The sequence below is a fragment of the Rattus norvegicus genome, chromosome X (assembly GCF_021556685.1).
Source record: "Rattus norvegicus strain SHRSP/BbbUtx chromosome X, alternate assembly SHRSP_T2T, whole genome shotgun sequence".
NCBI classification, from domain to species: Eukaryota; Metazoa; Chordata; class Mammalia; order Rodentia; family Muridae; genus Rattus; species Rattus norvegicus.
In genome coordinates this window covers 77,741,688-77,768,156 of record NC_141554.1, presented here as the reverse complement: position 1 = coordinate 77,768,156, position 26,469 = coordinate 77,741,688, and the positions used below count along the sequence as shown (strand labels likewise).

The window sequence follows — 26,469 nt, the reverse complement described above, 5'->3', positions numbered from 1 at the left end:
TCAAAACAGGCCCCTAAATGTTTGGAAGGAACAAGAATATGATCATGGGTGATTATCTGCCCTGGGAACAAGCTTATTCTCAATCTTAGTTCTAAGGTAGAGGAAGAATCCTGCATATTAAAGAGTTAATACACAAGGCCCGAGATTGTTCTTAGAAGGGCATTATAAAGTTGGCTGACATCTTGAGAACTTGGCTCTTGAAATTCTCCCAGTCAACAGTTAACTGATTAGAGTAGCACACTGTGCATAGACTATCTGCACACGCAATGTGGTTTAAGCTGAACACCTGCCTTCCGTCTGGGAGTTTGGCATTTTGGTATGAACCAGGCAGAGCACTTATGTAATTAGTCACTAATAAAAATCTGGGGTGCTGAGTTTCTAATAGGCTTCCATGGTAGAAAACATTTCGCATGTGTTGCTGTATTTTCACTGCTGGAGGAAAGTGTACTTTGCATAATCCTTCATAAAGGGAAGGAAGCACACAAAGCCTGTATGGGGAGTTCTCCAGGATCTAGCTGTGTTTTATTTCCCCTAAGATCCAACTTCACTAAGCCACTACAATAACTTGTATCCAGCAATAAAATGTTATGCTGAGTCCTGTGAGTCTAGCAAATCACCAAACCTATGGGTCATCTTGGGGAATCTCTGACACAAGATACTTATTCACCTTGCCGCTGACAGCTAAACCCATTATGTAATGAGTATTCTATGTCCTGGACAGAGAATTGAACTTCAGGAATGTGGCTCTGGCATGCTATCTTAAACAACTGCCATAGACTGGTCAAAACTCTGAAAGTGGCAGGTGAGCACAAAATTCATCACGCAGCAAATATATATTGAGTATATATCATATGTCAGCAGTGATAGTCTCATGACAGTCATGAAAGGCTCAGTGTTATTCACCATATCCAAACCACTAAATTCTCTATGAAATTTTATTTCACTGGGCTTCATAAGAAACATTTTATTGGATTTTCTCCTTCCTAAATCCTAATACCACTATAATAAGAATAGTACAACTCTCATTAAGATGATCTGGTTTGGTCAAGGGATGTAGCTCAGTGGCAGAGTATATGTCCACCATGTGGCAATCCCATTTTCTGTAGACTTTCACAACTAGTGCTGCCACTCAATATTCAATATTCATCAAAGTAGCATTCTATTTCTATCAACATAAGAAGTTGAGATTGACTAACATTTAAAACCCTGTTTTTGAAAAGCACTCTTCAGAGTCCTCTATATTCTGCCTACATGTGGTTGAACCAACAAGTAAAGCAAAAAGTGTACTTTAAGTTCTGGAAGCTCATTTGCAGTATTATAACTCCTTACACAAAATGGCTAGCTCTACTTTACCACACTGATTTTGTTTACATTAATGCACTATACTATTTACCCAAACAGTGATTCAGAATAATGGCTTTCATTTCAACAATTCCCCCATACTGGTAAGGAATCATATAGTACCTACCGAAAGGACCCACAGTATTCAGAAAAATGTGCATATAGTCCAGTCAGTAAGATCTGTAAAACCGTTTCCTGAGAAGTCCCAGTGGAGGGATAAGTGAGATATGTTGTCTTTTCTTTCAGACACATCAACATTATTATAGCTGTGCCAAAAATGTCTGTGACCACTGAAGGCCATGATAGCCCTCTGAGTTCCAATTGCTTCTTACTCAAACAATTTAATGTATCTCCCATATTTTCATCAAAGTCACCCTATATGACTCTATCTACCTGGGAGACTTTATATAAGGAATGAAGACACACAGGAAGAGAATTATTTGACTCCTACTTATAATAATTAGTTGTAATGCTTGGTGAAAGTGGATAGGCATTAACTTAGAAGAGCCATTGTGGAAGTTTTCCTGCCACTACAAAACACAGAACATGTCAGAATTTTCCCTTAGGTAAATCCAACAGCAGTGTACCCCTAATCCATAAAAGGGTAGTGTTCCTTCTCCCCTTGCCTCTTGAGTCTAAGAATGACATTGTCTGACTTATTTTAAAAAAAAAACCCAAGCTGCAAACAATAGCCAGTATTCTAATAATTATCCATAAACCAACTCACAACCTTTCTAAGAATACTCTCATTCTCACATTCTTTCCCTCAGGACCAACTTCTCATCCCAGTTGGTGCTGATATTGACTCGAATTCATTTGCATTTGTCCTTTCACCCAACTTTTAATCTCCCTGGCTCTGAGTTTCAGGTTCTGTACCTCAGATTCAAAGTCCTGCCTCTAGCCATCTTTAGTATAGAATACCATTTACTTAGATTCCTTCTCTTTCTTTTTTTATTTTTTAAATATATTTCTTTATTTACATTTCAAATGTTATTCCCTTCCCCGGTTTCATGTCCATAAGCCTCCATCCCCTCCCCCTCCCCCATATGGGTATTCCCCCCATCAACTCTCCCTTACCACTCCCCTGACATTCCTCTGCACTGGGGGTCCAACCTTGGCAGGACCAAGGGCTTCCCCTACCACTGGTGCCCCAACAAGGCTATTCTCTGCGACATGCAGTTGGAGCCCTGGGTCAGTCCATGTGTAGTCTTTTGGTAGTGGTTTAGTCCCTGGAAGCTCTGGTTGGTTGGAATTGGTGTTCTTATGGGGTTGCAAGCTCCTTCAGCTCTCTCAAACCTTCCTCTAATTCCTGTAATAAAAAGCATACCAATTTCACTGAACTCATCAGTTCAGTGGTTTGCTGCTAGCATTCACCTCTGTATTGGACATGCTCTGGATGTGTCTCTCAGGAGAGAGCTATAGCCAGTCCCTTTCAGCATGCACTTTTTAGCTTCATCAATCTTATCTAGTTTTGGTGGCTGTATGTGTGTGTGTGTGTGTGTGTGTGTGTGTGTGTGTGTGTGTGTGTGTGTATACACACACACACATATGCATGCCACATGTGGGGCAGGCTCTGAATGCCTGTTGCTTCCATCTCTTCTCTAAACTTCGCCTTCATATCCCCTCCTATGGATATTTTTGTTCCCCCTTTTAAGAAGGAGTGGGAGCATCCGCATTTTGGTCATCCTTCTTCTTGAGCTTCCTGTGGTCTGTAGATTGCATCTTGAGTAATTTGAGCCTTTTGACTAATATCCACTTATCAATGAGTGCATACCAAGTGTGTTTTTCTGTGATTGTGTTACCTCACTCAGGATGATATTTCCTAGTTCATTCCATCTGCCTATGAATTTCATGAAGTCATTGTTTTTGATAGCTGAGTAGTACTCCATTGTGTAGATGTACCACATTTTCTGTATCCATTCCTCCGTTGAAGGGCATCTGGGTTGTTTCCAGCTTCTGGCTATTATAAAGAAGGCTGCTATGAACATAGTGGAGTACGTGTCTTTGTTATGTGTTGGACCATCCTTTGGGGATATGCCCAGGAGAGGTATAGCTGGGTCCTCAGGTAGTGGAATGTCCAATTTTCTGAGAAACCTCCAGACTGATGTCCAGAGTGGTTGTACCACTTTACAATCCCACCAACAATGGAGGAGTGTTCCTCTTTCTCCACATCCTCTCCAGGATCTGTTGTCATCTGAGTTTTTTTTTTTATCATAGCCATTCTGATTGATGTGAGGTGGAATCTCAGCATTGTTTTGCATTTCCCTGATGACTAAGGGTGTTGAACATTTCTTTAGGTGCTTTTTGGCCATTTGATAATCCTCAGCTGAGAATGTTTTGTTTAGCTCTGTACCCCATTTGTAAACGGGTTATTTGGCTCTCTGGAGTCTAACTTCTTGAGTACTTTGTATATTTTGGATATAAGGCCTCTATCTGTTGTAGGATTGGTAAAGATCTTTTCCCAATCTGTTGGTTGCCGTTTTGTCCTAATGACAGTGTCCTTTGCCTTATAGAAGCTTTGCAGTTTTATGAAGTCCCATTTGTCAATTTTTGATCTTAGAGCATAAGCCATTGGCGTTTTGTTCAGGAAATTTTCCCCAGTGCCCCCACGTGTTCAAGACTCTTTCCCACTTTTTTCTATTAGTTTGAGTGAATCTGGTTTGATGTGGAGGTCCTTGATCCACTTGGCCTTAAGCTTTTTTCAGGGTGATAAGAATGGATCGATTTGCATTCTTCTACATGCTGACCTCTAGTTGAACGAGCACAATTTGTTGAAAATGCTATATTTTCCATTCAATGGTTTTAGCTCCTTTGTCAAGGATCAAGTGACCATAGGTCTGTGGGCTTCTACTTGTTTACTTGTGTTGTCCTGCATTTCTTTAAGGGGGTTATTTATGTCCTTCTTAAAGTCCTCCATCATTATCATAAAACGTGATAAATCTTGCTTTTCTTGTGTGTTTGGATATCTAATATTTTCTTTGGTGAGAGTACTGGGCTCTGATGCTGCCAAGTAGTTTTGGTTTCTGTTGCTTAGGTTCCTGGGCTTGCCTCTAGCCATTGGGTTGTCTCTGGTGTTTGCTTGTCTTGCTGTTTCTGAGAGTGACTTGACCCTGCTGTAGGCCTCTGTGTCAGCAGTCCTGTAGAACTGTTTTCCTGGTTTCTTTCAGCCTTTTCTGAGAACAGGTGCTCTGATTTCAGGTGTGTAGGCACTCCTGGAGACTGTCTTTCAGTTCTAGGCATGGGAAGGAATCAGAAGGTTCCTGCCCCTGATTGTTCCTAGGTCCTTGCACCCAGGGGGCACAGTTGGCACTAGGCAATTCCCTCTTGAGTCGGGAATGTGGGCAGAGGGTATTCTCCTCTGATTTCTCAGGAGTGTCCACACTTCTGAGATTTGGGTGCAGAGAGCTGTTTGACAGATTCAGTTCAGTCCTGGGTGCAGACCAGAACCCCAGGTACCGGTGGCTGCCTGTTCCTATATTCCTGTGTCCAGAGGCACTGTGCAGTTTCCCCTTGGACATGGGATGTGGGCAGAGGTGTGCAGAAGTGGCAGTCTGTCCTGCAGTCTCAGGATGTCTGCACTTCTGGGTGATCAGCTCTCTTACCCACGGGATTTGGGTGCAGGGAACTCTCCTTCTCTTTCTTATCCATTATTTTTTTCATGCATTTGTGGCACTTCTTGTTCTCAAGTTCCTGCATTCTAAGGTGCACTGGATGAGAATTTACTCCCACCTTGAGCACAACATAAACAACTAGGATTTAACCCTGGGATCCAAGTATGTTTTTTATATAGTTAGTAAATGTGACATACTACATTAACAATGAGGGTAAAAACAATATAATAATCTCAATACATGAACAAAATGCTTTCTCATATATATAGAGAGAGTATTTGTTCATGGACAATATAACAAAATCAACAAATTAGCTATAGTGAAAATATGCCTCCATATAAGAAAGGCTCCATTTGACCAGCTGTAATTAGCATCATACTTAAGGGTAGGTATAAAAGCTACAGTCTTTTCCTCTGAGACTAGAAATAAAACAAGAATTCCTATTCTCATCAATTCTGTTCTATACAGTACTAATAGTTATAGCCAAATCATGTAGGCAAGAGTTAGCAACAACAGGCATTCAAAAGGCAATAAAATTCTATTTTCAGGTACCATAATTTTATAGGTTAAAAACCACTAAAGAATATATAAAAATTGTTGAAACTAAGAATTCAAGTCAGTTGTGGTGCCCATAATCCCAGGACTTTGGAAGTTGAAGGACTGCCTTGAGTTTAGGGCCACTGTGGGCTATGTAAGTTCCAGGTCACCTAGGCCTGGAGAAGAACCTGCTAAAGAACAAATAAATATGTGAAAAAATGTAAATAAACATGTCATAAAAATCTAATTCTGTAAAATTTCAGGATGTGAAATCAACATAAAATCACATGTATGTTTATATATTAGCAATGACCTAGATAACACAGAAGTTAATCCCCTTTATAATACTGTGAAAATAAAATACCTAAGAGGAACAACCAAGGGAAAATGTAAACACTTAAAGCAGAATCTGAGAAACTAAACAAATAAATGATTGCATATACTATGTCTAAGAATTATGAAAATTAAAATTGTTAAGTCAGCTATCTTGCCTCAGAAGATTCAATGCAGCCTCTACAAAATTGCCAAATTCTATCTGGATCCTGAAAAATTATCCCTATACATGCAGATAAATGTAGTGCTTACCTCTCATCAAAGAAGCTTCTTTTTACCACAGACAGAGGCCATTACAGAAACCCACAACTGGTCAAATGCAGAAAACAACAGTTCATGGGGTGTTCAACAACACCTGGCAATATCTACAAGACAACTCTTATACTTAAGGTTCAGGGAATGTCATAGAAGAAGGGGCAGAAAGAATGCAAGAACCAGAGGACTGGCGTATCTGCTGCAAAATAGTGTCTTTTATGTGTAACAGGGAAACTCTACCCATGGAATGTCAACAGTGTGATTACCTAAGTAAAATATATGCATAATGAAAATACAAGTTGACATTCCAAAACAGTTGTAGGGAATGTCAAGAACCCCACCCCTAAGCGCTTGCCTAGCAAGCGCAAGGCCCTGGGTTTGGTCCCCAGCTCCGAAAAAAAAAGAAAAAAAAAAGAACCCCACCCCTAGATGAACAGCCACAGTCATTTAATAGCTGTTAAGAGAGGGAAAAAAATTAGTCTTCCCTATGGAAGACTTCCCTGAAAGGTTATGCAATCCCAAGTTGTCACCCTTAAACATATACACATATTGAACAACACTAAATAGACTCATAGACTCAGTAGTGTGTGTGTGTGTGTGTGTGTGTGTGTGTGTGTGTGTGTGTGTGTGTGCTATAGTACACATGCATTCAGAGGACAACTTATGGGATTCAGTCCTTTCCATTTACCATAACAATAATAATTATAGAGATCATGAATTCCAGAGGAAGTGGAGGGGCAAGGAAGGGAAGTGGAAGGGGTAGAAATTATGTGGATATAATAAACATGTGGGAAATTCTATGAAACAAAAAAATGAATAATAATAATTTAAAAACCCTGCTCCAGTGCCATGTTTGCCTGCCCGCTGCTGTGCTTCAAGCCATGATGGACATGGACTAACAAGCCCCCAATGAAATGCTTTGTTTTAAAAAAATTAAAGACATGGAATTGGAAAGAGACATATTGTGGAGGGGAGTGGAGTATAGATGGGATCATACTTCACTGCATACATGCATGAAATTTTCAAAATCAAAAATTTAAAACAAAGGAATTACCCACGCCAAAGAAAAATGCTAAACCAAAGTTCAGATAGAGGCATAAGACTCAAAATAACAAAAACAACTATGAAAAAGCAGGAAAAAATTATGACTTCATACTTTCTAGTTTCAAATTATATTGAAAAACTATAGGAATCTAAACACCCATGGTGGCCAATGGAACAAAAAAGAAGTCAAAGAAAACTTATACATATACAATAACTAATCTTCCAAAAGGATGTCAAAAAGTATATAATGTGACAAGGAGAGACTTCTCCAGAGATCATATTGAGAAAATTGAAAGTCTTCACATATAAATCAGGAAACTCATTCAAGCTATTTACAAGAATCAACTCAAGTGCAGCACAAGCTGTACCACAGTGAAACGATGCAATTCCTAGAAAAGGCTTTACACTCATGTTTTGTATAGAACATCAAATAATAGGAAAATAAGTAAGTGGAATTCCACCAAACTAAAAATGTTCTGAGTAAGAAAGGTAATGGGGCTGTGGAGATGGCTCAGTGCATAAAGGCACTCACTGCTAGGCCTGATGGAGGCTCCATTCCTGGAATCCACATGTTAGAGGAAGGACACTGAATCAGATATGCTGTCTCCTGACCTCTACATGTATGCCTGCACATATGCACACATACACAAAGTTTAATTAAATAAATATGAAAAAGAATTTATTAGTAAACCAGAAAAGCAACCTACAGAAAAAGAAAAATGTTTGGAAAACATTCATCTAATAAGGCATTAATGTCCAAGTAGTAAAAGCAACTACAGTTACTAAATTATCTAAAAATCAATTGTTATATTTAAATATCATAAAGAACTCGAATAGGATATTTTTTTTTCCGGAGCTGAGGACCGAACCCAGGGCCTTGTGCTTGCTAGGCAAGCACTCTACCACTGAGCTAAATCCCCAACTCCCGAATAGAATATTTTTAATCCCAAAGAAAACATAGAAATAGAGGCTGGAGAGATGGATCAGTGATTAGGCATGCATACTGCTTTTGGAGAGGATCTGAGTTCAGTTCCCATCGCCCACATGTTAGGCAGCATACAAATACCTTTAACTCTAAATCCAGAGGATTCAATACCCTCGTCTAACCTCTGCCCATAGCTGCAGTCATGAACACCATCCTACCCCCAAACACATACACCTAATTAAAAATAAAACTAATCCTCTTTCAAATGAAATACAAATAAACAATGGAAACACAAAAAAAGTTCTCTGTATCACTAATAAGGATGAAAATGCAAATCCAAACCATAATGAGATATCATCTCATACTTTTTAGGATGGCTAGTATAAAAAAAATCAGCAGATCACTTAAAGTAGCAAGGATGTAGAAAAAGAGGACACTTTAAAGGAAAACAATATGGAAGTTCATCAAAAATACTTTGAAACTGAACTATTAGATGACTCAGAAATCCCTTTTCTAGAAACATACCCAAAAACAATGAAATCAGCACATCATAGAGACATCTTAATTCTTTCTAGCATTCATAATTGTTAATAGCCAAGATAGAGAAATAATGCAAGAGTCTATGGTAGGTGAATTAAAAAAACGAAGTATATACATTCTAACCATTCAACATTCCAGACAAAAGCAAGCGAGAAACATTTTCCTTCTGCATCTGGCAGAATCATTTAAGATAATATCTTCCAGATCCATCTGTGTTATACGCAGGCTGGATCTCCCACTTTTTCAAAAACAAAGCACAATAGGTTTTGCCTCAGGAAGAAATGACAAGTGGGGAGTACTTCTTCATCAAAGTGCATAAAATTTTTACTTACCCAAAATGAATAACTTCTGAAAATCAAATAGTTATTTTAAGTAATATTCTACTGTACATTTGAAACTTGCTAAGAAAATAAATCTCAGTACCCCTATCACAAAGAAATGGGTAATACTTGAGAAGATAGATTTGTTATGCAGTTTGATTGTGGTGGCAATTTCACAATGTCATTTTCAGGATGAATATCATTATTCCAAAATCCAAACTCTGACACGTTCCAAATAGTGACATTCCACCATTAGTTAAATATTCCAAATCTGACAAAGCTGGGTATAATGGACAATAGACAATTTCGTTTATTTCTAGCTTGTATAGAACACTCACAGGAAAAAACACTCTGGATTATAAAACAGGCCTTAAAATAAAACTAGACATCACATAACACACGGTCTTAGATTGTGGCAGAACTAAGTAGCAATAACACAGGATAGGATTTGTGCTATATGTCCAGAATCTTAGCTATTCAGGAGGCTTAGGCAAGAGGATCATGTAAGCCCAAGTGCTTGGTCCCAGTCTGTGAAATATAGCATCACTCTTTCTCTTAAGTAACAAGTCATTAAGGTACAGTGGATTATAAAAAACCCCAAGTATGTTGAGAATAATACCCATATCAAAGAAGTGACAAAGTAATAAACATTTCTTGAATTAAATGGAAATGGAAGCATATATCATCAAAATCTATGAGATTTAGAAAACTAACACTTAAATGAAAATCCATACCACTGAATCCATACAATAGAAAATGAAACAAGTCTAAAATTAACATTTAAAGCCTACAAAAGGTAAGGCAAACTAAACCCAGACTAAGTGGGAAAAGGAGCTAATAAATATTAGCACAGAACTAAGTGAAAATGAAATCAAGAACTGAATAGAAAATGTAACAAAACCATAAGCCATTTTTTATGAGAAGAGTACCACTATGGACCTAATAGACATTAAAGAGTCACATACTTGAGAACATAGACAGTATGGGTTATGTCCTAGTTACTTTTCCTTTTGCTTGATGAAATGCCCTTACAAAAGCAACTTAATGGATATTTTATTTTGGCTTACCATTTAAGGGTACAGTCCATTACGGTGGGGTAGACATGGTGACAGAGCTTGAGGTGGCTGTTCACATTGCACCTGTAAGAGAGCCATGAATGCTATGACCAGCTATCTTCCTCCTTTTATTTCAGGGTCCCACCCAGCTCATAGTATGGTGCTGCTTATAGTAGGTCGATTTTTCCATCTCAATGAACCTAATCAAGATAATATATCATGAGTGTGCCCAGAGGCTTGTCTCCTAGATAATTCAAGATCCTGTCATGTTAACAGCATTACACAGACAAATTTCTTGAAAGATATAATCTACCAAGATTCTCTCAAAGAAAGATACAATTTGAATATATCTATAGTAATTAAAGAAACTCAATGAAAATGTATTACCTTGAAAGGAAGCACCGCTGGAACAACATGAGTTCATGGCTAAATTCCACAAAAAGTTTAAGAATAGCATGTATTAATTTTTTATGTTCTCTTTCAAAGGCACAGGTAATAATTCATAATTCATTCCATGGAACTACCAGAAACATAATACTAAAATCAGAAAGGACATTGTGAGAAAAGAAAACAAACTGTAGATTAATGTCTCTCTTAAACCTAGATATAAAAAAAACTCTCACAAAATATTATCACCTGAACTTCATAATGTATAAAAACAATTATGTACCTCAATACTATGAGATAATTCTGATATGTAAGGTTGAGAAACAGTCGAATACCAACTAAATTAATGGAGGACATTGATAGGCTGAGAAAACCTGTGTGATCATATTAACAGATGAAGAAACACATTTGGTAAAAATTCAATACCCGTTCATTGTGGGGGAAAAAAAATCACAGAATATAACAAGAGAGAACTTCCTTATTTTGATAAGAATATCTACACCAGAGCTCTCTGCCCCCAGACCCTGTGAGAGAGAGACCCAACCGCCTGGTCAGGTGGGCACTCCTGAGGCTGCAGAGCGGAAGAGACCACCAACACTGCTCACCCCTGCCCACATCCCTGGCCCAAGAGGAAACTGTATAAGGCCTCTGGGCTCCCGTGGGGGAGGGCCCAGGAGCGGCAGGACCCCTGTGCCTGAGACACCACCAGAACCAGAAGAAACAGACCAGATAAACAGTTCTCTGCACCCAAATCCCGTGGGAGGGAGAGCTGAACCTTCAGAGAGGCAGACAAGCCTGGGAAACCAGAAGAGACTGCTCCCTGCACACACATCTCGGACGCCAGAGGAAAAAGCCAAAGACCATCTGGAACCCTGGTGCACTGAAGCTCCCGGAAGGGGCGGCACAGGTCTTCCTGGTTGCTGCCGCTGCAGAGAGCCCGTGGGTAGCACCCCACAAGCGAACGTGAGCCTTGGGACCACAGGTAAGACCAACTTTTCTGCTGCAAGAAAGCTGCCTGGTGAACTCAAGACACAGGCCCACAGGAACAGATGAAGACCTGTAGAGAGGAAAAACCACACGCCGAAAGCAGAACACTCTGTCCCCATAACTGACTGAAAGAGAGGAAAACAGGTCTACAGCACTCCTGACACACAGGCTTATAGGACAGTCTAGCCACTGTCAGAAATAGAGGAACAAAGTAACACTAGAGATAATCTGATGGCGAGAGGCAAGCGCAGGAACCCAAGCAACACAAACCAAGACTACATGGCACCATCGGAGCCCAATTCTCCCATCAAAACAAACATGGAATATCCAAACACACCAGAAAAGCAAGATCTAGTTCCAAAATCATTTTTGATCATGATGCTGGAGGACTTCAAGAAAGACGTGAAGAACTCCCTTAGAGAACAAGTAGAAGCCTACAGAGAGGAATCGCAAAAATGCCTGAAAGAATCGCAAAAATCCCTGAAAGAATTCCAGGAAAACATAAATAAACAAGTAGAAGCCCATAGAGAGGAGACACAAAAATCCCTGAAAGAATTCCAGGAAAACATAAATAAAAAAGTAGAAGCCCATAGAGAGGAGACACAAAAATCCCTGAAAGAATTCCAGGAAAACACAGTCAAACAGTTGAAGGAATTAAAAATGGAAATAGAAGCAATCAAGAAAGAACACTTGGAAACAACCCTGGATATAGGAAACCAAAAGAAGAGACAAGGAGCTGTAGATACAAGCTTCACCAACAGAATACAAGAGATGGAAGAGAGAATCTCAGGAGCAGAAGATTCCATAGAAATCATTGACTCAACTGTCAAAGATAATGTAAAGCGGAAAAAGCTACTGGTCCAAAACATACAGGAAATCCAGGACTCAATGAGAAGATCAAACCTAAGGATAATAGGTATAGAAGAGAGTGAAGACTCCCAGCTCAAAGGACCAGTAAATATCTTCAACAAAATCATAGAAGAAAACTTCCCTAACCTAAAAAAAGAGATACCCATAGACATACAAGAAGCCTACAGAACTCCAAATAGATTGGACCAGAAAAGAAACACCTCCCGTCACATAATTGTCAAAACACCAAACGCACAAAATAAAGAAAGAATATTAAAAGCAGTAAGGGAAAAAGGTCAAGTAACATATAAAGGGAGACCTATCAGAATCACACCAGACTTCTCGCCAGAAACTATGAAGGCCAGAAGATCCTGGACTGATGTCATACAGACCCTAAGAGAACACAAATGCCAGCCCAGGTTACTGTATCCAGCAAAACTCTCAATTAACATTGATGGAGAAACCAAGATATTCCATGACAAAACCAAATTTACACAATATCTTTCCACAAATCCAGCACTACAAAGGATAATAAATGGTAAAGCCCAACATAAGGAGGCAAGCTATACCCTAGAAGAAGCAAGAAACTAATCGTCTTGGCAACAAAACAAAGAGAATGAAAGCACACAAACATAACCTCACATCCAAATATGAATATAACGGGAAGCAGTAATCACTATTCCTTAATATCTCTCAATATCAATGGCCTCAACTCCCCAATAAAAAGACATAGATTAACAAACTGGATACACAACGAGGACCCTGCATTCTGCTGCCTACAGGAAACACACCTCAGAGACAAAGACAGACACTACCTCAGAGTGAAAGGCTGGAAAACAACTTTCCAAGCAAATGGTCAGAAGAAGCAAGCTGGAGTAGCCATTCTAATATCAAATAAAATCAATTTCCAACTAAAAGTCATCAAAAAAGATAAGGAAGGACACTTCATATTCATCAAAGGAAAAATCCACCAAGATGAACTCTCAATCCTAAATATCTATGCCCCAAATACAAGGGCACCTACATATGTAAAAGAAACCTTACTAAAGCTCAAAGCACACATTGCACCTCACACAATAATAGTGGGAGATTTCAACACCCCACTCTCATCAATGGACAGATCATGGAAACAGAAATAAAACAGTGATGTCGACAGACTAAGAGAAGTCATGAGCCAAATGGACTTAACGGATATTTATAGAACATTCTATCCTAAAGCAAAAGGATATACCTTCTTCTCAGCTCCTCATGGTACTTTCTCCAAAATTGACCATATAATTGGTCAAAAAACGGGCCTCAACAGGTACAGAAAGATAGAAATAATCCCATGCGTGCTATCGGACCACCACGGCCTAAAACTGGTCTTCAATAACAATAAGGGAAGAATGCCCACATATACGTGGAAATTGAACAATGCTCTACTCAATGATAACCTGGTCAAGGAAGAAATAAAGAAAGAAATTAAAACCTTTTTAGAATTTAATGAAAATGAAGATACAACATACTCAAACTTATGGGACACAATGAAAGCTGTGCTAAGAGGAAAACTCATAGCGCTGAGTGCCTGCAGAAAGAAACAGGAAAGAGCATATGTCAGCAGCTTGACAGCACACCTAAAAGCTCTAGAACAAAAAGAAGCAAATACACCCAGGAGGAGTAGAAGGCAGGAAATAATCAAACTCAGAGCTGAAATCAACCAAGTAGAAACAAAAAGGACCATAGAAAGAATCAACAGAACCAAAAGTTGGTTCTTTGAGAAAATCCACAAGATAGATAAACCCTTAGCCAGACTAACTAGAGGACACAGAGAGTGTGTCCAAATTAACAAAATCAGAAATGAAAAGGGAGACATAACTACAGATTCAGAGGAAATTCAAAAAATCATCAGATCTTACTATAAAAACCTATATTCAACGAAATTTGAAAATCTTCAGGAAATGGACAATTTCCTAGACAGATACCAGGTATCGAAGTTAAATCAGGAACAGATAAACCAGTTAAACAACCCCATAACTCCTAAGGAAATAGAAGCAGTCATTAAAGGTCTCCCAACCAAAAAGAGCCCAGGTCCAGACGGGTTTAGTGCAGAATTCTATCAAACCTTCATAGAAGACCTCATACCAATATTATCCAAACTATTCCACAAAATTGAAACAGATGGAGCCCTACCGAATTCCTTCTATGAAGCCACAATTACTCTTATACCTAAACCACACAAAGACACAACAAAGAAAGAGAACTTCAGACCAATTTCCCTTATGAATATCGACACAAAATACTCAATAAAATTCTGGCAAACCGAATTCAAGAGCACATCAAAACAATCATCCACCATGATCAAGTAGGCTTCATTCCAGGCATGCAGGGATGGTTTAATATACGGAAAACCATCAACGTGATCCATTATATAAACAAACTGAAAGAACAGAACCACATGATCATTTCATTAGATGCTGAGAAAGCATTTGACAAAATTCAACACCCCTTCATGATAAAAGTCCTGGAAAGAATAGGAATTCAAGGCCCATACCTAAACATAGTAAAAGCCATATACAGCAAACCAGTTGCTAACATTAAACTAAATGGAGAGAAACTTGAAGCAATCCCACTAAAATCAGGGACTAGACAAGGCTGCCCACTCTCTCCCTACTTATTCAATATAGTTCTGGAAGTTCTAGCCAGAGCAATCAGACAACAAAAGGAGATCAAGGGGATACAGATCGGAAAAGAAGAAGTCAAAATATCACTATTTGCAGATGACATGATAGTATATTTAAGTGATCCCAAAAGTTCCACCAGAGAACTACTAAAGCTGATAAACAACTTCAGCAAAGTGGCTGGGTATAAAATTAACTCAAATAAATCAGTTGCCTTCCTCTATACAAAAGAGAAACAAGCCGAGAAAGAAATTAGGGAAACGACACCCTTCATAATAGACCCAAATAATATAAAGTACCTCGGTGTGACTTTAACCAAGCAAGTAAAAGATCTGTACAATAAGAACTTCAAGACACTGAGGAAAGAAATTGAAGAAGACCTCAGAAGATGGAAAGATCTCCCATGCTCATGGATTGGCAGGATTAATATAGTAAAAATGGCCATTTTACCAAAAGCGATCTACAGATTCAATGCAATCCCCATCAAAATACCAATCCAATTCTTCAAAGAGTTAGACAGAACAATTTGCAAATTCATCTGGAATAACAAAAAACCCAGGATAGCTAAAGCTATCCTCAACAATAAAAGGACTTCAGGGGGAATCACTATCCCTGAACTCAAGCAGTATTACAGAGCAATAGTGATAAAAACTGCATGGTATTGGTACAGAGACAGACAGATAGACCAATGGAATAGAATTGAAGACCCAGAAATGAACCCACACACCTATGGTCACTTGATTTTTGACAAAGGAGCCAAAACCATCCAATGGAAAAAAGATAGCATTTTCAGCAAATGGTGCTGGTTCAACTGGAGGGCAACATGTAGAAGAATGCAGATCGATCCATGCTTATCATCCTGTACAAAGCTTAAGTCCAAGTGGATCAAGGACCTCCACATCAAACCAGACACACTCAAACTAATAGAAGAAAAACTAGGGAAGCATCTGGAACACATGGGCACTGGAAAAAATTTCCTGAACAAAACACCAATGGCTTACGCTCTAAGATCAAGAATCGACAAATGGGATCTCATAAAACTGCAAAGCTTCTGTAAGGCAAAGGACACTGTGGTTAGGACAAAACGGCAACCAACAGATTGGGAAAAGATCTTTACCAATCCTACAACAGATAGAGGCCTTATATCCAAAATATACAAAGAACTCAAGAAGTTAGACCGCAGGGAAACAAATAACCCTATTAAAAAATGGGGTTCAGAGCTAAACAAAGAATTCACAGCTGAGGAATGCCGAATGGCTGAGAAACTCCTAAAGAAATGTTCAACATCTTTAGTCATAAGGGAAATGCAAATCAAAACAACCCTGAAATTTCACCTCACACCAGTGAGAATGGCTAAGATCAAAAACTCAGGTGACAGCAGATGCTGGCGAGGATGTGGAGAAAGAGGAACACTCCTCCATTGTTGGTGGGATTGCAGACTATTAAAACCATTCTGGAAATCAGTCTGGAGGTTCCTTAGAATATTGGACATTGAACTACCTGAGGATCCAGCTATACCTCTCTTGGGCATATACCCAAAAGACGCCTCAACATATAAAAGAGACACGTGCTCCACTATGTTCATCGCAGCCTTATTTATAATAGCCAGAAACTGGAAAGAACCCAGATGCCCTTCAACAGAGGAATGGATACAGAAAATGTGGTACATCTACACAATGGAATATTACTCAGCTATCAAAAACAATGACTTTATGAAATTCGTAGGCAAATGGTTGGAACTGGAAAATATCATCCTGAGTGAGCTAACCCAATCACAGAAAGACATACATGGTATGCACTCATTGATAAGTGGCTATTAGCCCAAATGCTTGAATTACCCTAGATCCCTAGAACAAACGAAACTCAAGACGGATGATCAAAATGTGAATGCTTCACTCCTTCTTTAAATGAGGAAAAAGAATACCCTTGGCAGGGAAGGGAGAGGCAAAGATTAAAACAGAGACTGAAGGAACACTCATTCAGAGCCTGCCCCACATGTGGCCCATACATATACAGCCACCCAATTAGACAAGATGGATGAAGCAAAGAAGTGCAGACCGACAGGAGCCGGATGTAGATCTCTCCTGAGAGACACTGCCAGAATACAGCAAATACAGAGGCGAATTCCAGCAGCAAACCACTGAACTGAGAATAGGTCCCCTATTTAAGGAATCAGAGAAAGAACTGGAAGAGCTTGAAGGGGCTCGAGACCCCAAAAGTACAACAATGCCAAGCAACCAGAGCTTCCAGGGACTAAGCCACTACGTAAAGTCTATACATGGACTGACCCTGGACTCTGACCCCATAGGTAGCAATGAATATCCTAGTAAGAGCACCAGTGGAAGGGGAAGCCCTGGGTCCTGTTAAGACTGAACCCCCAGTGAACTAGTCTATGGGGGGAGGGCGGCAATGGGGGGAGGGTTGGGAGGGGAACACCCATAAGGAAGGGGAGGGGGGAGGGGGATGTTTGCCCGGAAACCGGGAAAGGGAATAACACTCGAAATGTATATAAGAAATACTCAAGTTAATAAAAAAAAAAGAAAAGAAAAGACACAGATCATAAATCCTTCAAAAAAAAGAACAACAGTGCCAAGCAACCAGAGCTTCCAGGGACTAAACCACTACTGAAAGGCTATACATGGACTGACTCAGGGCTCCAACTGCATATGTAGCAGAGAATAGCCTTGTTGGGGCACCAGTGGAAGGGGAAGCCCTTGGTCCTGCCAAGGTTTGACCCCCAGATTGTTGGGGGTGGGACAGTAATGGGGGTGGATGGGGAGGTGAATACCCATATAGAAGGGGAGAGGGAGGGGTGAGGGGGCTGATGGATGGGAAACTGGGAAAGGGAATAACATTTAAAATATAAATATCCAATTTAATAAAAATGGAAAAAATAAAAGCCATTTAATATTTTAAAAGAAAAAAAATGTTCAACATCTTTAGTCATAAGGGAAATGCAAATCAAAACAACCCTGAGATTTCACCTCACACCAGTGAGAATGGCTAAGATCAAAAATTCAGGTGACAGCAGATGCTGGCGAGGATGTGGAGAAAGAGGAACACTCCTCCATTGTTGGTGGGATTGCAGACTGCTACAACCATTCTGGAAATCAGTCTGGAGGATCCTCAGAAAATTGGACATTGAACTGCCTGAGGATCCAGCTATACCTCTCTTGGGCATATACCCAAAAGATGCCCCAACATATAAAAAAGACACGTGCTCCACTATGTTCATCGCAGCCTTATTTATAATAGCCAGAAACTGGAAAGAACCCAGATGCCCTTCAACAGAGGAATGGATACAGAAAATGTGGTACATCTACACAATGGAATATTACTCAGCTATCAAAAACAACGAGTTTATGAAATTCGTAGGCAAATGGTTGGAACTGGAAAATATCATCCTGAGTGAGCTAACCCAATCACAGAAAGACATACATGGTATGCACTCATTGATAAGTGGCTATTAGCCCAAATGCTTGAATTACCCTAGATCCCTAGAACAAACGAAACTCAAGACGGATGATCAAAATGTGAATGCTTCACTCCTTCTTTAAATGAGGAAAAAGAATACCCTTGGCAGGGAAGGGAGAGGCAAAGATTAAAACAGAGACTGAAGGAACACTCATTCAGAGCCTGCCCCACATGTGGCCCATACATATACAGCCACCCAATTAGACAAGATGGATGAAGCAAAGAAGTGCAGACCGACAGGAGCCGGATGTAGATCTCTCCTGAGAGACACTGCCAGAATACAGCAAATACAGAGGCGAATGCCAGCAGCAAACCACTGAACTGAGAATAGGTCCCCTATTTAAGGAATCAGAGAAAGAACTGGAAGAGCTTGAAGGGGCTCGAGACCCCAAAAGTACAACAATGCCAAGCAACCAGAGCTTCCAGGGACTAAGCCACTACGTAAAGTCTATACATGGACTGACCCTGGACTCTGACCCCATAGGTAGCAATGAATATCCTAGTAAGAGCACCAGTGGAAGGGGAAGCCCTGGGTCCTGTTAAGACTGAACCCCCAGTGAACTAGTCTATGGGGGGAGGGCGGCAATGGGGGGAGGGTTGGGAGGGGAACACCCATAAGGAAGGGGAGGGGGGAGGGGGATGTTTGCCCGGAAACCGGGAAAGGGAATAACACTCGAAATGTATATAAGAAATACTCAAGTTAATAAAAAAAAGAAAAGAAAAGACACAGATCATAAATCCTTCAAAAAAAAGAACAACAGTGCCAAGCAACCAGAGCTTCCAGGGACTAAACCACTACTGAAAGGCTATACATGGACTGACTCAGGGCTCCAACTGCATATGTAGCAGAGAATAGCCTTGTTGGGGCACCAGTGGAAGGGGAAGCCCTTGGTCCTGCCAAGGTTTGACCCCCAGATTGTTGGGGGTGGGACAGTAATGGGGGTGGATGGGGAGGTGAATACCCATATAGAAGGGGAGAGGGAGGGGTGAGGGGGCTGATGGATGGGAAACTGGGAAAGGGAATAACATTTAAAATATAAATATCCAATTTAATAAAAATGGAAAAAATAAAAGCCATTTAATATTTTAAAAGAAAAAAAATGTTCAACATCTTTAGTCATAAGGGAAATGCAAATCAAAACAACCCTGAGATTTCACCTCACACCAGTGAGAATGGCTAAGATCAAAAATTCAGGTGACAGCAGATGCTGGCGAGGATGTGGAGAAAGAGGAACACTCCTCCATTGTTGGTGGGATTGCAGACTGCTACAACCATTCTGGAAATCAGTCTGGAGGATCCTCAGAAAATTGGACATTGAACTGCCTGAGGATCCAGCTATACCTCTCTTGGGCATATACCCAAAAGATGCCCCAACATATAAAAAAGACACGTGCTCCACTATGTTCATCGCAGCCTTATTTATAATAGCCAGAAACTGGAAAGAACCCAGATGCCCTTCAACAGAGGAATGGATACAGAAAATGTGGTACATCTACACAATGGAATATTACTCAGCTATCAAAAACAACGAGTTTATGAAATTCGTAGGCAAATGGTTGGAACTGGAAAATATCATCCTGAGTGAGCTAACCCAATCACAGAAAGACATACATGGTATGCACTCATTGATAAGTGGCTATTAGCCCAAATGCTTGAATTACCCTAGATCCCTAGAACAAACGAAACTCAAGACGGATGATCAAAATGTGAATGCTTCACTCCTTCTTTAAATGAGGAAAAAGAATACCCTTGGCAGGGAAGGGAGAGGCAAAGATTAAAACAGAGACTGAAGGAACACTCATTCAGAGCCTGCCCCACATGTGGCCCATACATATACAGCCACCCAATTAGACAAGATGGATGAAGCAAAGAAGTGCAGACCGACAGGAGCCGGATGTAGATCTCTCCTGAGAGACACTGCCAGAATACAGCAAATACAGAGGCGAATGCCAGCAGCAAACCACTGAACTGAGAATAGGTCCCCTATTTAAGGAATCAGAGAAAGAACTGGAAGAGCTTGAAGGGGCTCGAGACCCCAAAAGTACAACAATGCCAAGCAACCAGAGCTTCCAGGGACTAAGCCACTACGTAAAGTCTATACATGGACTGACCCTGGACTCTGACCCCATAGGTAGCAATGAATATCCTAGTAAGAGCACCAGTGGAAGGGGAAGCCCTGGGTCCTGTTAAGACTGAACCCCCAGTGAACTAGTCTATGGGGGGAGGGCGGCAATGGGGGGAGGGTTGGGAGGGGAACACCCATAAGGAAGGGGAGGGGGGAGGGGGATGTTTGCCCGGAAACCGGGAAAGGGAATAACACTCGAAATGTATATAAGAAATACTCAAGTTAATAAAAAAAAGAAAAGAAAAGACACAGATCATAAATCCTTCAAAAAAAAGAACAACAGTGCCAAGCAACCAGAGCTTCCAGGGACTAAACCACTACTGAAAGGCTATACATGGACTGACTCAGGGCTCCAACTGCATATGTAGCAGAGAATAGCCTTGTTGGGGCACCAGTGGAAGGGGAAGCCCTTGGTCCTGCCAAGGTTTGACCCCCAGATTGTTGGGGGTGGGACAGTAATGGGGGTGGATGGGGAGGTGAATACCCATATAGAAGGGGAGAGGGAGGGGTGAGGGGGCTGATGGATGGGAAACTGGGAAAGGGAATAACATTTAAAATATAAATATCCAATTTAATAAAAATGGAAAAAATAAAAGCCATTTAATATTTTAAAAGAAAAAAAATGTTCAACATCTTTAGTCATAAGGGAAATGCAAATCAAAACAACCCTGAGATTTCACCTCACACCAGTGAGAATGGCTAAGATCAAAAATTCAGGTGACAGCAGATGCTGGCGAGGATGTGGAGAAAGAGGAACACTCCTCCATTGTTGGTGGGATTGCAGACTGCTACAACCATTCTGGAAATCAGTCTGGAGGATCCTCAGAAAATTGGACATTGAACTGCCTGAGGATCCAGCTATACCTCTCTTGGGCATATACCCAAAAGATGCCCCAACATATAAAAAAGACACGTGCTCCACTATGTTCATCGCAGCCTTATTTATAATAGCCAGAAACTGGAAAGAACCCAGATGCCCTTCAACAGAGGAATGGATACAGAAAATGTGGTACATCTACACAATGGAATATTACTCAGCTATCAAAAACAACGAGTTTATGAAATTCGTAGGCAAATGGTTGGAACTGGAAAATATCATCCTGAGTGAGCTAACCCAATCACAGAAAGACATACATGGTATGCACTCATTGATAAGTGGCTATTAGCCCAAATGCTTGAATTACCCTAGATCCCTAGAACAAACGAAACTCAAGACGGATGATCAAAATGTGAATGCTTCACTCCTTCTTTAAATGAGGAAAAAGAATACCCTTGGCAGGGAAGGGAGAGGCAAAGATTAAAACAGAGACTGAAGGAACACTCATTCAGAGCCTGCCCCACATGTGGCCCATACATATACAGCCACCCAATTAGACAAGATGGATGAAGCAAAGAAGTGCAGACCGACAGGAGCCGGATGTAGATCTCTCCTGAGAGACACTGCCAGAATACAGCAAATACAGAGGCGAATGCCAGCAGCAAACCACTGAACTGAGAATAGGTCCCCTATTTAAGGAATCAGAGAAAGAACTGGAAGAGCTTGAAGGGGCTCGAGACCCCAAAAGTACAACAATGCCAAGCAACCAGAGCTTCCAGGGACTAAGCCACTACGTAAAGTCTATACATGGACTGACCCTGGACTCTGACCCCATAGGTAGCAATGAATATCCTAGTAAGAGCACCAGTGGAAGGGGAAGCCCTGGGTCCTGTTAAGACTGAACCCCCAGTGAACTAGTCTATGGGGGGAGGGCGGCAATGGGGGGAGGGTTGGGAGGGGAACACCCATAAGGAAGGGGAGGGGGGAGGGGGATGTTTGCCCGGAAACCGGGAAAGGGAATAACACTCGAAATGTATATAAGAAATACTCAAGTTAATAAAAAAAAGAAAAGAAAAGACACAGATCATAAATCCTTCAAAAAAAAGAACAACAGTGCCAAGCAACCAGAGCTTCCAGGGACTAAACCACTACTGAAAGGCTATACATGGACTGACTCAGGGCTCCAACTGCATATGTAGCAGAGAATAGCCTTGTTGGGGCACCAGTGGAAGGGGAAGCCCTTGGTCCTGCCAAGGTTTGACCCCCAGATTGTTGGGGGTGGGACAGTAATGGGGGTGGATGGGGAGGTGAATACCCATATAGAAGGGGAGAGGGAGGGGTGAGGGGGCTGATGGATGGGAAACTGGGAAAGGGAATAACATTTAAAATATAAATATCCAATTTAATAAAAATGGAAAAAATAAAAGCCATTTAATATTTTAAAAGAAAAAAAATGTTCAACATCTTTAGTCATAAGGGAAATGCAAATCAAAACAACCCTGAGATTTCACCTCACACCAGTGAGAATGGCTAAGATCAAAAATTCAGGTGACAGCAGATGCTGGCGAGGATGTGGAGAAAGAGGAACACTCCTCCATTGTTGGTGGGATTGCAGACTGCTACAACCATTCTGGAAATCAGTCTGGAGGATCCTCAGAAAATTGGACATTGAACTGCCTGAGGATCCAGCTATACCTCTCTTGGGCATATACCCAAAAGATGCCCCAACATATAAAAAAGACACGTGCTCCACTATGTTCATCGCAGCCTTATTTATAATAGCCAGAAACTGGAAAGAACCCAGATGCCCTTCAACAGAGGAATGGATACAGAAAATGTGGTACATCTACACAATGGAATATTACTCAGCTATCAAAAACAACGAGTTTATGAAATTCGTAGGCAAATGGTTGGAACTGGAAAATATCATCCTGAGTGAGCTAACCCAATCACAGAAAGACATACATGGTATGCACTCATTGATAAGTGGCTATTAGCCCAAATGCTTGAATTACCCTAGATCCCTAGAACAAACGAAACTCAAGACGGATGATCAAAATGTGAATGCTTCACTCCTTCTTTAAATGAGGAAAAAGAATACCCTTGGCAGGGAAGGGAGAGGCAAAGATTAAAACAGAGACTGAAGGAACACTCATTCAGAGCCTGCCCCACATGTGGCCCATACATATACAGCCACCCAATTAGACAAGATGGATGAAGCAAAGAAGTGCAGACCGACAGGAGCCGGATGTAGATCTCTCCTGAGAGACACTGCCAGAATACAGCAAATACAGAGGCGAATGCCAGCAGCAAACCACTGAACTGAGAATAGGTCCCCTATTTAAGGAATCAGAGAAAGAACTGGAAGAGCTTGAAGGGGCTCGAGACCCCAAAAGTACAACAATGCCAAGCAACCAGAGCTTCCAGGGACTAAGCCACTACGTAAAGTCTATACATGGACTGACCCTGGACTCTGACCCCATAGGTAGCAATGAATATCCTAGTAAGAGCACCAGTGGAAGGGGAAGCCCTGGGTCCTGTTAAGACTGAACCCCCAGTGAACTAGTCTATGGGGGGAGGGCGGCAATGGGGGGAGGGTTGGGAGGGGAACACCCATAAGGAAGGGGAGGGGGGAGGGGGATGTTTGCCCGGAAACCGGGAAAGGGAATAACACTCGAAATGTATATAAGAAATACTCAAGTTAATAAAAAAAAGAAAAGAAAAGACACAGATCATAAATCCTTCAAAAAAAAGAACAACAGTGCCAAGCAACCAGAGCTTCCAGGGACTAAACCACTACTGAAAGGCTATACATGGACTGACTCAGGGCTCCAACTGCATATGTAGCAGAGAATAGCCTTGTTGGGGCACCAGTGGAAGGGGAAGCCCTTGGTCCTGCCAAGGTTTGACCCCCAGATTGTTGGGGGTGGGACAGTAATGGGGGTGGATGGGGAGGTGAATACCCATATAGAAGGGGAGAGGGAGGGGTGAGGGGGCTGATGGATGGGAAACTGGGAAAGGGAATAACATTTAAAATATAAATATCCAATTTAATAAAAATGGAAAAAATAAAAGCCATTTAATATTTTAAAAGAAAAAAAATGTTCAACATCTTTAGTCATAAGGGAAATGCAAATCAAAACAACCCTGAGATTTCACCTCACACCAGTGAGAATGGCTAAGATCAAAAATTCAGGTGACAGCAGATGCTGGCGAGGATGTGGAGAAAGAGGAACACTCCTCCATTGTTGGTGGGATTGCAGACTGCTACAACCATTCTGGAAATCAGTCTGGAGGATCCTCAGAAAATTGGACATTGAACTGCCTGAGGATCCAGCTATACCTCTCTTGGGCATATACCCAAAAGATGCCCCAACATATAAAAAAGACACGTGCTCCACTATGTTCATCGCAGCCTTATTTATAATAGCCAGAAACTGGAAAGAACCCAGATGCCCTTCAACAGAGGAATGGATACAGAAAATGTGGTACATCTACACAATGGAATATTACTCAGCTATCAAAAACAACGAGTTTATGAAATTCGTAGGCAAATGGTTGGAACTGGAAAATATCATCCTGAGTGAGCTAACCCAATCACAGAAAGACATACATGGTATGCACTCATTGATAAGTGGCTATTAGCCCAAATGCTTGAATTACCCTAGATCCCTAGAACAAACGAAACTCAAGACGGATGATCAAAATGTGAATGCTTCACTCCTTCTTTAAATGAGGAAAAAGAATACCCTTGGCAGGGAAGGGAGAGGCAAAGATTAAAACAGAGACTGAAGGAACACTCATTCAGAGCCTGCCCCACATGTGGCCCATACATATACAGCCACCCAATTAGACAAGATGGATGAAGCAAAGAAGTGCAGACCGACAGGAGCCGGATGTAGATCTCTCCTGAGAGACACTGCCAGAATACAGCAAATACAGAGGCGAATGCCAGCAGCAAACCACTGAACTGAGAATAGGTCCCCTATTTAAGGAATCAGAGAAAGAACTGGAAGAGCTTGAAGGGGCTCGAGACCCCAAAAGTACAACAATGCCAAGCAACCAGAGCTTCCAGGGACTAAGCCACTACGTAAAGTCTATACATGGACTGACCCTGGACTCTGACCCCATAGGTAGCAATGAATATCCTAGTAAGAGCACCAGTGGAAGGGGAAGCCCTGGGTCCTGTTAAGACTGAACCCCCAGTGAACTAGTCTATGGGGGGAGGGCGGCAATGGGGGGAGGGTTGGGAGGGGAACACCCATAAGGAAGGGGAGGGGGGAGGGGGATGTTTGCCCGGAAACCGGGAAAGGGAATAACACTCGAAATGTATATAAGAAATACTCAAGTTAATAAAAAAAAGAAAAGAAAAGACACAGATCATAAATCCTTCAAAAAAAAGAACAACAGTGCCAAGCAACCAGAGCTTCCAGGGACTAAACCACTACTGAAAGGCTATACATGGACTGACTCAGGGCTCCAACTGCATATGTAGCAGAGAATAGCCTTGTTGGGGCACCAGTGGAAGGGGAAGCCCTTGGTCCTGCCAAGGTTTGACCCCCAGATTGTTGGGGGTGGGACAGTAATGGGGGTGGATGGGGAGGTGAATACCCATATAGAAGGGGAGAGGGAGGGGTGAGGGGGCTGATGGATGGGAAACTGGGAAAGGGAATAACATTTAAAATATAAATATCCAATTTAATAAAAATGGAAAAAATAAAAGCCATTTAATATTTTAAAAGAAAAAAAATGTTCAACATCTTTAGTCATAAGGGAAATGCAAATCAAAACAACCCTGAGATTTCACCTCACACCAGTGAGAATGGCTAAGATCAAAAATTCAGGTGACAGCAGATGCTGGCGAGGATGTGGAGAAAGAGGAACACTCCTCCATTGTTGGTGGGATTGCAGACTGCTACAACCATTCTGGAAATCAGTCTGGAGGATCCTCAGAAAATTGGACATTGAACTGCCTGAGGATCCAGCTATACCTCTCTTGGGCATATACCCAAAAGATGCCCCAACATATAAAAAAGACACGTGCTCCACTATGTTCATCGCAGCCTTATTTATAATAGCCAGAAACTGGAAAGAACCCAGATGCCCTTCAACAGAGGAATGGATACAGAAAATGTGGTACATCTACACAATGGAATATTACTCAGCTATCAAAAACAACGAGTTTATGAAATTCGTAGGCAAATGGTTGGA

The 26,469-nt window shown here is 41.1% G+C and overlaps 1 long non-coding RNA gene across 5 annotated transcripts in view; it reads right to left on the bottom strand.

The window, feature by feature from the left end:
* The window catches only part of LOC102555916 (uncharacterized), a 101,476-nt gene that overhangs the window by 64,779 nt on the left and 10,228 nt on the right, over positions 1-26,469 (bottom strand). For 3 of the 5 annotated variants that reach the window (XR_015647011.1, XR_015647008.1, XR_015647013.1), the window contains exons 2-3: positions 10,349-10,387; positions 9,974-10,045 (exon numbers count right to left, since the gene is read on the bottom strand). This is a non-coding gene — a long non-coding RNA (uncharacterized LOC102555916). Of the gene's footprint in view, positions 1-2,301; positions 2,651-6,074; positions 6,132-9,973; positions 10,046-10,348; positions 10,388-26,469 lie in introns of those variants that run through there. The other 2 variants (XR_015647012.1, XR_015647010.1) reach the window with 2 other exon arrangements.